Here is an 8,310-nt window from a genome sequence, read left to right on the forward strand (position 1 = left end):
CTACCATCAGGAAGTAGGTAGAGAAGCCTGAAAGCACACACTCAATTTTTCAGGAACAGCTTTTTTCCCTCTGCCATCCAATTTCTGAATGAACTTTGAACCCATGAACACTACCTTACTACTTTTTTATTACTGTTTCTTTACTACTTACTTAACTATTTTATATATATATTTAATGTAATTCAGTTTTTTTAATGTATTGCACTGTACTGCTGCTGCAAAGTAACAAGTTTCATGACATATGCCAGTGATATTAAACCTGATTCTGACCCTGAGATTCTGAAGATGCTGGAAATCTTGAGCAATGCAGACAAGAAGATGTGTGTGTTGCTCATTCTAGTAAAGTTGTAAATAATTATTAAAGCACTGTGTGGTTCCAGCTCATCCTGTTCATTAAAATGTTGCAGGCACTATACTACTGAAGCACTCCAATTTTCCATGAAGTTCAGCCGCAAGAGGTACCTCGTTATAGAGCCTGTGTAAGGGCTAATGTACAAATTACTCTCAAACCATTATAACATTCTCTACTGTCCTCAGACATCTCTCATAATGATAGTTTGTAGATTTAAATTCTTGTATAAGTGTTTTCATTCATTCATACAGAGATGAAGAGATAATGTGAGAAGAAATTAAATATTGATCGGAAAAGCAAAATGCATCCTAACACTTAATCTTTCATAAATTAGAAGAATCGATTCCGAGTCCAGAACCAATACTCTTTATGTTACTGCAGAACATTATGTAAAGGTCGGGATGCAATATTAACCATTGATACTGGTTGCTTGGATGCCATAGGTTGGATTTTAAAGACCAAAGTCAAATCTAAAGTAGATGTTTGGTTGCCAGACTTTATGTCTATCTAATGTGTGATGGATGTACCTGAAGTGGGAAGGTGTTGACTGGAAGAAGTTTAAAGTTGTATTTAACATTGTCTTCTTAAAGTTATCTTTACTCTACACAGCTAAACTAATGTGGAGGTAAAGTACCAACTAACGTTCCCTCTAATTATTTCTGCAGCTGCACTAACCAACCATTGCTCTGAGCAAGAAATTTATACGTGGCCTGAAAACTTTAATAAGACATTATATAAAAGAAAATTCCAGACACGCAGCAACAAAGGCTATGTGCGTGGAAGCATTTCAGTTACGGTGCGGCCGTACATCCATGAAGCTTAGAGGGATCTAATTCTTCATACCACTTAGCAACAGGTCCAGCATCACAACCAGCAGCTGGTGAAAGAATCATCAACTATATAGTGCGAGGTACGCCTAATGGTTGGACGATTTAAACGCCGTGCCAGATGGATTGAAAAGGCAGGGTGTTAGGGCAAGAGGCAAGGGTCAGATCAGTTCTGTTTGCTGCTCCTTATAGAGGTACAGTACATTAAGTCATAATGGGTGTAAGATAAAGTGGATGGGGAGCCTAAATCTAAGTGATATCGACTTAGAGTACAAGTGGAAAGATTTCAAAGGGATCAAAGTATGACTTTTTCACCTAAACAGTGGTGGGTCCATGGAATGGGCTGCCAGAGGAAGCTGTAAAGATAGGTACAACTGCAATTTGTTCAGAGGGAGACTGACCAAATATAGACAAATAGGATTAGCTCAGAGAGTGTCTTGATTGGGCTGAAAGGCCAGTGCCTATGTTGTATAACTCTATAACTCAATGACTCTGTTTGACACTTTCATTTACTGTTTCATCCTGAGTGCTGTATAAGAGATCCTGTGGTCTTAAGGGGCTGTATAAGATATTCTGCTGGTTGCTAGTAACCACACAGAGAATACTTTCATGATTTTTTAGCTGTTTTCATTCTTTGTTCATTTCCATCATTATTTCTTGCTCTGTAGCGTGCTTTAAGTTAGATAGAATGATAGCTTTGTACTTCCTGTTTTGCTCTTGGTAAGAACTATTCAATATGCTGGATGCCAGCAATCCCTGTTGAATTGATGCTGCTTGGCAGGAAGCCTATGCCACGGAGACTGTGAAATATCTGCAAGCAGTTTTCTTCAGGGCCAGCAGCAACTACCATTGATACTTTGCTGACTGGATGCCTCTACTTTCTTAGAAGTTTGAGCAGCTTTGGCAAACTTCTATGGATGCACAGAGGAAGGTATAATGAATAGTTGCATCGTGGCCTGGTATGGAAGCACCAATTCCCAAGAATGGAAAGACCTACAAAGTCCAGTCCATCACAAGAAAATCCATTGAACTCATCCACGAGGAGCTCTGCCACAAGAAAATAACATCCATCATCAAGGACCGCATCCAGGCCATGCTCTATTCTCACTCCTGCTGTAGGGAAGGAGGCGCAGAAGCCATAGGACCAACACCATCAGGTTCTGGATCCTTCAAGGATCCTGAGCCAGCCTGAATAACATCACTCACCTCAGCACTGGACACAACCTATGGACTCACTTTCAAGGACCCTACAACTCAGGTTTTCAGGACGATCAAGTATTATTTGTTTTTCCTTGTTTGTCTTTGCTTGTGCATTGGTTGCTTCTTGGTCTTTGTGTGTAGATTTTCATTCATTGTGTTGTATTTCTTTGTTCTACTGTTAACACCTGTAAGAAAATGCAGTATATACATGTAGTATATGGTTACATATACATACTTTGATAATAAATTTACTTTGAACTTTGAAGAATCCAAACTGATATTCATTGGCATATCTTGTTTTGATAGTCTTCATTCTCTCTCATGTGGATTTCAGTTCTTCACATCGAAATTTGAAGAAGGATTTGAAGAAGAATTTGGTTGCCTTTACAATGCAATGCTTTAGACAGTGAGGAGTGTCAGCTGTCCGACCTACTTTGGCTGCATTGAATTTCAAAGCAGTTTACAAATGTAAAAGAGTTAGACTGGGCCTGGTTAATTAAACCAGAACTCTGCTTATTTATACAACTCTTCCTGTGTTAGCTTAGAAACCAGTAGATTAGCGAACACTGAGGAAGAAATAGACTCCAGTGATCCCATTGTAGTAACAGAAATGGCCGATACTCTGCCAGAACTTCCTGCGCTCATATTAAAGCTGTAAATCTTAATCTGGATACATGTCAAATCATCAACATATTCATTCACTGGCTGCTAGCTCACATTGCCAGACTCTGCGGGCTTTTAAAGGATTTGTTCTGAAATAACAAGAGTTGCTTCAGTGGTAGGTTCCTCAGTTTCTATGTCACCCAGATTTAACCCTGTCACAGTGCTTGAATTGGAAAGTATGTGCAGTTACTGTATATGGACAGTACATGTGGTTTACCGGATATGTAGTTTACTGTCTAGGTAGTTTGAAAATCTTAGGCAGATATATATAAAACTAGGGTGCCTAAGACTTTTTGCACAGTACTGTAGTAATTTTATGTATTACAATATACTGCTGCCACAAAAATAAACAAATTTCATGACAGATATGAGTGATGATAAATCCAACTCTGATATGAGTCTCTATTGTGGACTGAGAATGGGACGGGGGCAGGGAAAGGGGAATCATGGTTGGGAAAAGGGGAAGGGAGAAGGGAGGGAGTGGAAAGCACCAGAGGGACATTCTGTAATGATCAATTGTTTGGAATCCCTAAGACTTCTGCACAGAACTGGTTATGTAGATATATGTGGGGAAAGTATAAGTAGTTTACAGTTTACTATCAGTAGCCATTTCATTAGGTAAATATATACACCTACTCGTTAATGCAAATATCTAATCAGCCAATCACGTGGCAGCAACTCAATGCATAAAAACATGCAGATATGGTCAAAAAGTTGTTGTTCAGACCAAACTTTAGAATGGGGAAGAAATGTGGTCTAAGTGACTCTGACCATACGATCATTGTTGATGCCAGATGGGGTGGTTTAAGTATCTCAGAAATTGCTGATTTCCTGGGATATTCACACACAACAGAGTTTACAGAGAGTAGTGCGAGAAACAAAGAAACATCCAATGAGCAGCAGATCTGCGGGTGAAAGCACCTTGTTATTGAGAGAGGTCAGCGGAGAATGGCCAGACTGGTTCAATTTGACAGGAAGGTGAGTGTAGCTCAAATATTCACGTGTTCAGAGCATCTCCGAATGCACAACACACTGAACATTGAACTGGATCAGCCACATTGGCAGAAGACCAGGAACGTACACGCAGAGGTCACTTTATTAGGTACAGGAAATACTTTATTAAGTACACCTTGTACCTAATTAAGTGACAACTGAGTGTATGTAGTTAGGATTTTGTTATTCAAATTCACCTGAAAATTTTAAGAATCATGGGGACTGCATTCTTGCCGGACTGGACTCAGTCCCTCAGACTGGTCTGCCATTCAATGAGATCACAAATAATCTGTGCAACCTAACTTCTTTACATATTCACAACATCATTAACTCTATTGTCCATAAATAGAGGTTGATCATCATATTCAGCTCTAGCTATTTGCTGATCATCTGGTGTAAGTTCTTCAATACTTCACCTGAATATGTTTTCAAGATCACTGTACTCTTCCTCAATGTACTCGGACAAACTGACTTATTTATGTATTTTTACCCTAGGGTTGAACAATTAGCTACCATATTTACGCACTTTGGATGGCAGGGTGGAGATGCTTCTCTACCAAAGGAGGTGTAAGGCACTGCTTCCCTCCGCTAGCCTGCGGGTCACCCTTAGGCAAGGTGTAGCATCTGCTTAGTGCCCCCCACCCCCGATCAGAGTCATATGAAGCCATGGGTGCTGGTAGTGGATGGTCAAGTGAGGAGCTGGTGCATATCTCAAGTCCTGGTTATGCAACCACTGGCGCCAAGTAGACAATCTCTGAAGAGTATTGATAATGGCCGGGGTCACCCGTCTTGTAAAGGCACTGCCCAGAATAAGGCAATGACAAACCACTTCTGCAAAACAATTACGGTGAAGACCATGATCACCCACACCACACAACACGGCACATAACGAATGTATGAACTGATACAGTAATCGACACACTGACCAGCAAGCCAAATGTTTGCATTTGCTTTATAAGCCCAATTATTCATTGTGCTCACTATCTTCAATATAGTGCTCCCTGCTGTGATAACATCCCCTCACCACACAAATAAAACAGCTTTGCTTTACCGCCTTGCTTTTTGACTTGCATTCTGAGGATAGTTGCCCTTCTAACAGCTAAAACATATTGTCTGATTCAACTTATATGTTTGTGCTGGATGGCTTCCCTTATCTCAATACTTCATTTGGCTACAATATCAGCAGATATATCAGATTCTGCTAGAAATTCTTCTCTTTGTTACCCTGCTCTGACTAGGAACCACAGTTCCATATGAGATGTGATTCTCTGGCTCTCCTTAATGCCTTCCCTTTTGAAGTCAAAGCTTTGGATCTAAGCTCAAATATTTGATTCTGTGCGTGTAATGACTTCAATAGGAGTTGTTCATCAATCATGTATGAATAAACTTGTCACTGTGTAAGCAGTCTAAGTGTGTGTCACAGTTGTAACACGGAGGCAGGTGCTTTAAGGAAACAAAGCATATGTTTCAATGGGAGCTGAACTCCAGGAGTGACTTTGAATGATTGACTTTGACCCGGAGTGACTTGACTGAGCATAGCATCAAAGAGCCTTGGTAAAACCAAACCCAGTGGACCTCAGAGGAAAACTACCTCTGTTGTTGGAGTTATCACTTTCGTAATCATTATAGCCCCAATCATCTTCAACTCCTCCATAGTAACTTTTTTTTATCAGAAGGTGAGCAGTGGGGAGGTATCTAAGTCCCTTCTGTAAATGAAGTAGTCCATCTCTGCACGCAGAAAGACCTGATAAGTGGTAAGTAATAGTCGTTCTACCAAACTGATGGATATTGATCATTGGCAAAAAGAGTTCAACCACCTACTTTCAATGGCATTTGTCCTCCACAGTCAACATTTTCGGAGTAATTATTGACCCAAACCTTATCTGGACCAACCACACAGCAGCGCAAGAGTAGATCACAGGCTGAGTGCCCAGGAGTGAGTGACTCACCTCCCAATATCCCAGTCTTTCCACCATCATCAAATCGACAAACCAGAAGTAATAAACATGAGAAAGTTTGCAGATACTAGAAATCCAAAGCAACACACACAAAATTCTGGAGCTACTCAGCAGGTCAGGCAGCATCTGTGATAGATAGTCGATGTTTCAGGCCGAGACCCTTCTTCAGGACTGAGGAGGAAGGGGGAAGACAGCAGAATAAAAAGGTGGGGGAGGGGAAGGAGGCTAGCTGGAAGGTGATAGGTGAAGCCAGGTGGGTGAGAAAGATCAAGGGCTGGAGATGAAAGAATCTGATGGGAGAAAAGAGTAGACCATAGGAGAAAGGGAAGGAGGAGGGAACCCAGAGGGAAGTAATAGGCAGGTGAGAAGAGGTAAAAGGTCAGAGTGAGGAATAGAAAAATGAGGGGGGAAATTAATTTACAGAAGGAGAAATTGATATTCATGCTATCCAGTTGGAGGTTATCCAGACAGAATATAAGGCATTGCTCCTCCACCCTGAGAGTGGCTTCATCTTGCCACAAGAGGAGACCTTGGACCAACACATCAGAACAGAAATGGAAATAAGAATTGATTCCCATGTGAATGCGGAGTAGCATTCAATGAGTAGCCAGATGGGTGCACGGTGGAAACCTACATCAAGGAGCACAGGAGGTGTATCCATTTGGGTTACCCAGAGAAATTGGCGGTAGCATAACATTGCATTCGCAATGGCCATAGGATTGACTTTGACTGAACAAAACTACTGTGCCACACCAATGGCTTTCTAAACCACCTGGTGAAGGAAGCCATTGAAATAAGACTAGAGTCAAATGAAGTCAAGACAAGTCACTTTTATTGTCATTTCGACCATAACTGCTGGTACAGTACATAGTAAAAATGAGACAACGTTTTTCAGGACCATGGTGTTACATGACACAGTACAAAAACTAGACTGAACTACGTAAAAAAAAACACAGAGAAAGCTACACTAGACTACGGACCTACACAGGACTGTGTAAAGTGCATAAAAACAGTGCAGGCATTACAATAAATAATAAACAGGACAATAGGGCAAGGTGTCAATCCAGGCTTCGGGTATTGAGGAGTCTGATAGCTTGGGGGAAGAAACTGTTACATAGTCTGGTCCTGAGAGCCCGAATGCTTTGGAGCCTTTTCCCAGACGGCAGGAGGGAGAAGAGATTATATGAGGGGTGCATGGGGTCCTTCATAATGCTGTTTCCTTTGCAGCGTGTAGTGTAAATGTGTAGAGGAAAAGAACTTCAACAAAGACAGAGGTCTCGTTCGAAGTAAGAACTGGAATTCATTTGTGAACAAGGTGGGGCGGGGTAACCTGATTCGATGAGGACTAAGCATTCTGGAGGGATGGGTGATGGGCGAATAAATGCCACTGGAGTAGACATGCCCAGGCATCATCCCTGATGAAGGTGGCAAGGTTTGTCATCGAAACATCAGTTAAAATCGATACCTGTGCCCGGCTGGAAACCTGAGGAAACTTTATTTATCAGAACTGAAATGTTTCACTACCAGGGAGTCCCACTTGTAGCAGATGATGCAGAAGTAAGATGGAAAACACTCTACATGTTTGGATGGTTAGAGCTCCAATTGCCCTCAAGATGCTTAATACCACCCAGGGGGAAAAAAAAGTCTTGTTGATTGGTACCAGCCAGCAACTTGAACATTCATATTCAGTGTTTGTAGAGTGTACCATCTACAATACGTAATCAAGATACTTGCCTTGGTTATTTGATATCATTTCCTAAACCCATAAAATAGGTGCTTAGGAGTACAACCAATCGTGGATTTCCTTCCAAGTCACACACCTTCCTAATATTTCTCAGTCAATTAGTTATCATTGGAAAATTGGTCTGGGCACTTATCTGCATGTCTCAACCAAGAGCAGTTGATGTTTGACATCAGTTGCTGATCTAGCGATATCACTGCTTGTAGAGTGATTTCCTTTATTATTGGTGGAAATTGGAGTATTTCAAAGTTAATTGTAATTATTATTATCGAAGTACATACATATATGTCACCCTGAGATCTAAAACCCTGAGATTTAGATTCCTGTGGGCATACTTGGCAAATCTACAAAATAGTAACTATAACAGGATCAATGAATGATTAACAAGAGTGCAGAAGATGGCAAACTGTGCAAATTATAAATAATTAGCAAAAAATATGATGAGAACATGAGATAATGAGATAAAGACACCTTAAAAGTAAGTGGATTGGTTGTAGGAGCTTTTCAATGATGGGGTGAGTGAGTGTCGCTATCCCCCTTTATTCAAGAGCCTGATGGTTGAAGGGTAGTAACTCT

The sequence above is a fragment of the Hemitrygon akajei genome, chromosome 14 (assembly GCF_048418815.1).
Source record: "Hemitrygon akajei chromosome 14, sHemAka1.3, whole genome shotgun sequence".
Lineage (NCBI taxonomy): Eukaryota > Metazoa > Chordata > Chondrichthyes > Myliobatiformes > Dasyatidae > Hemitrygon > Hemitrygon akajei.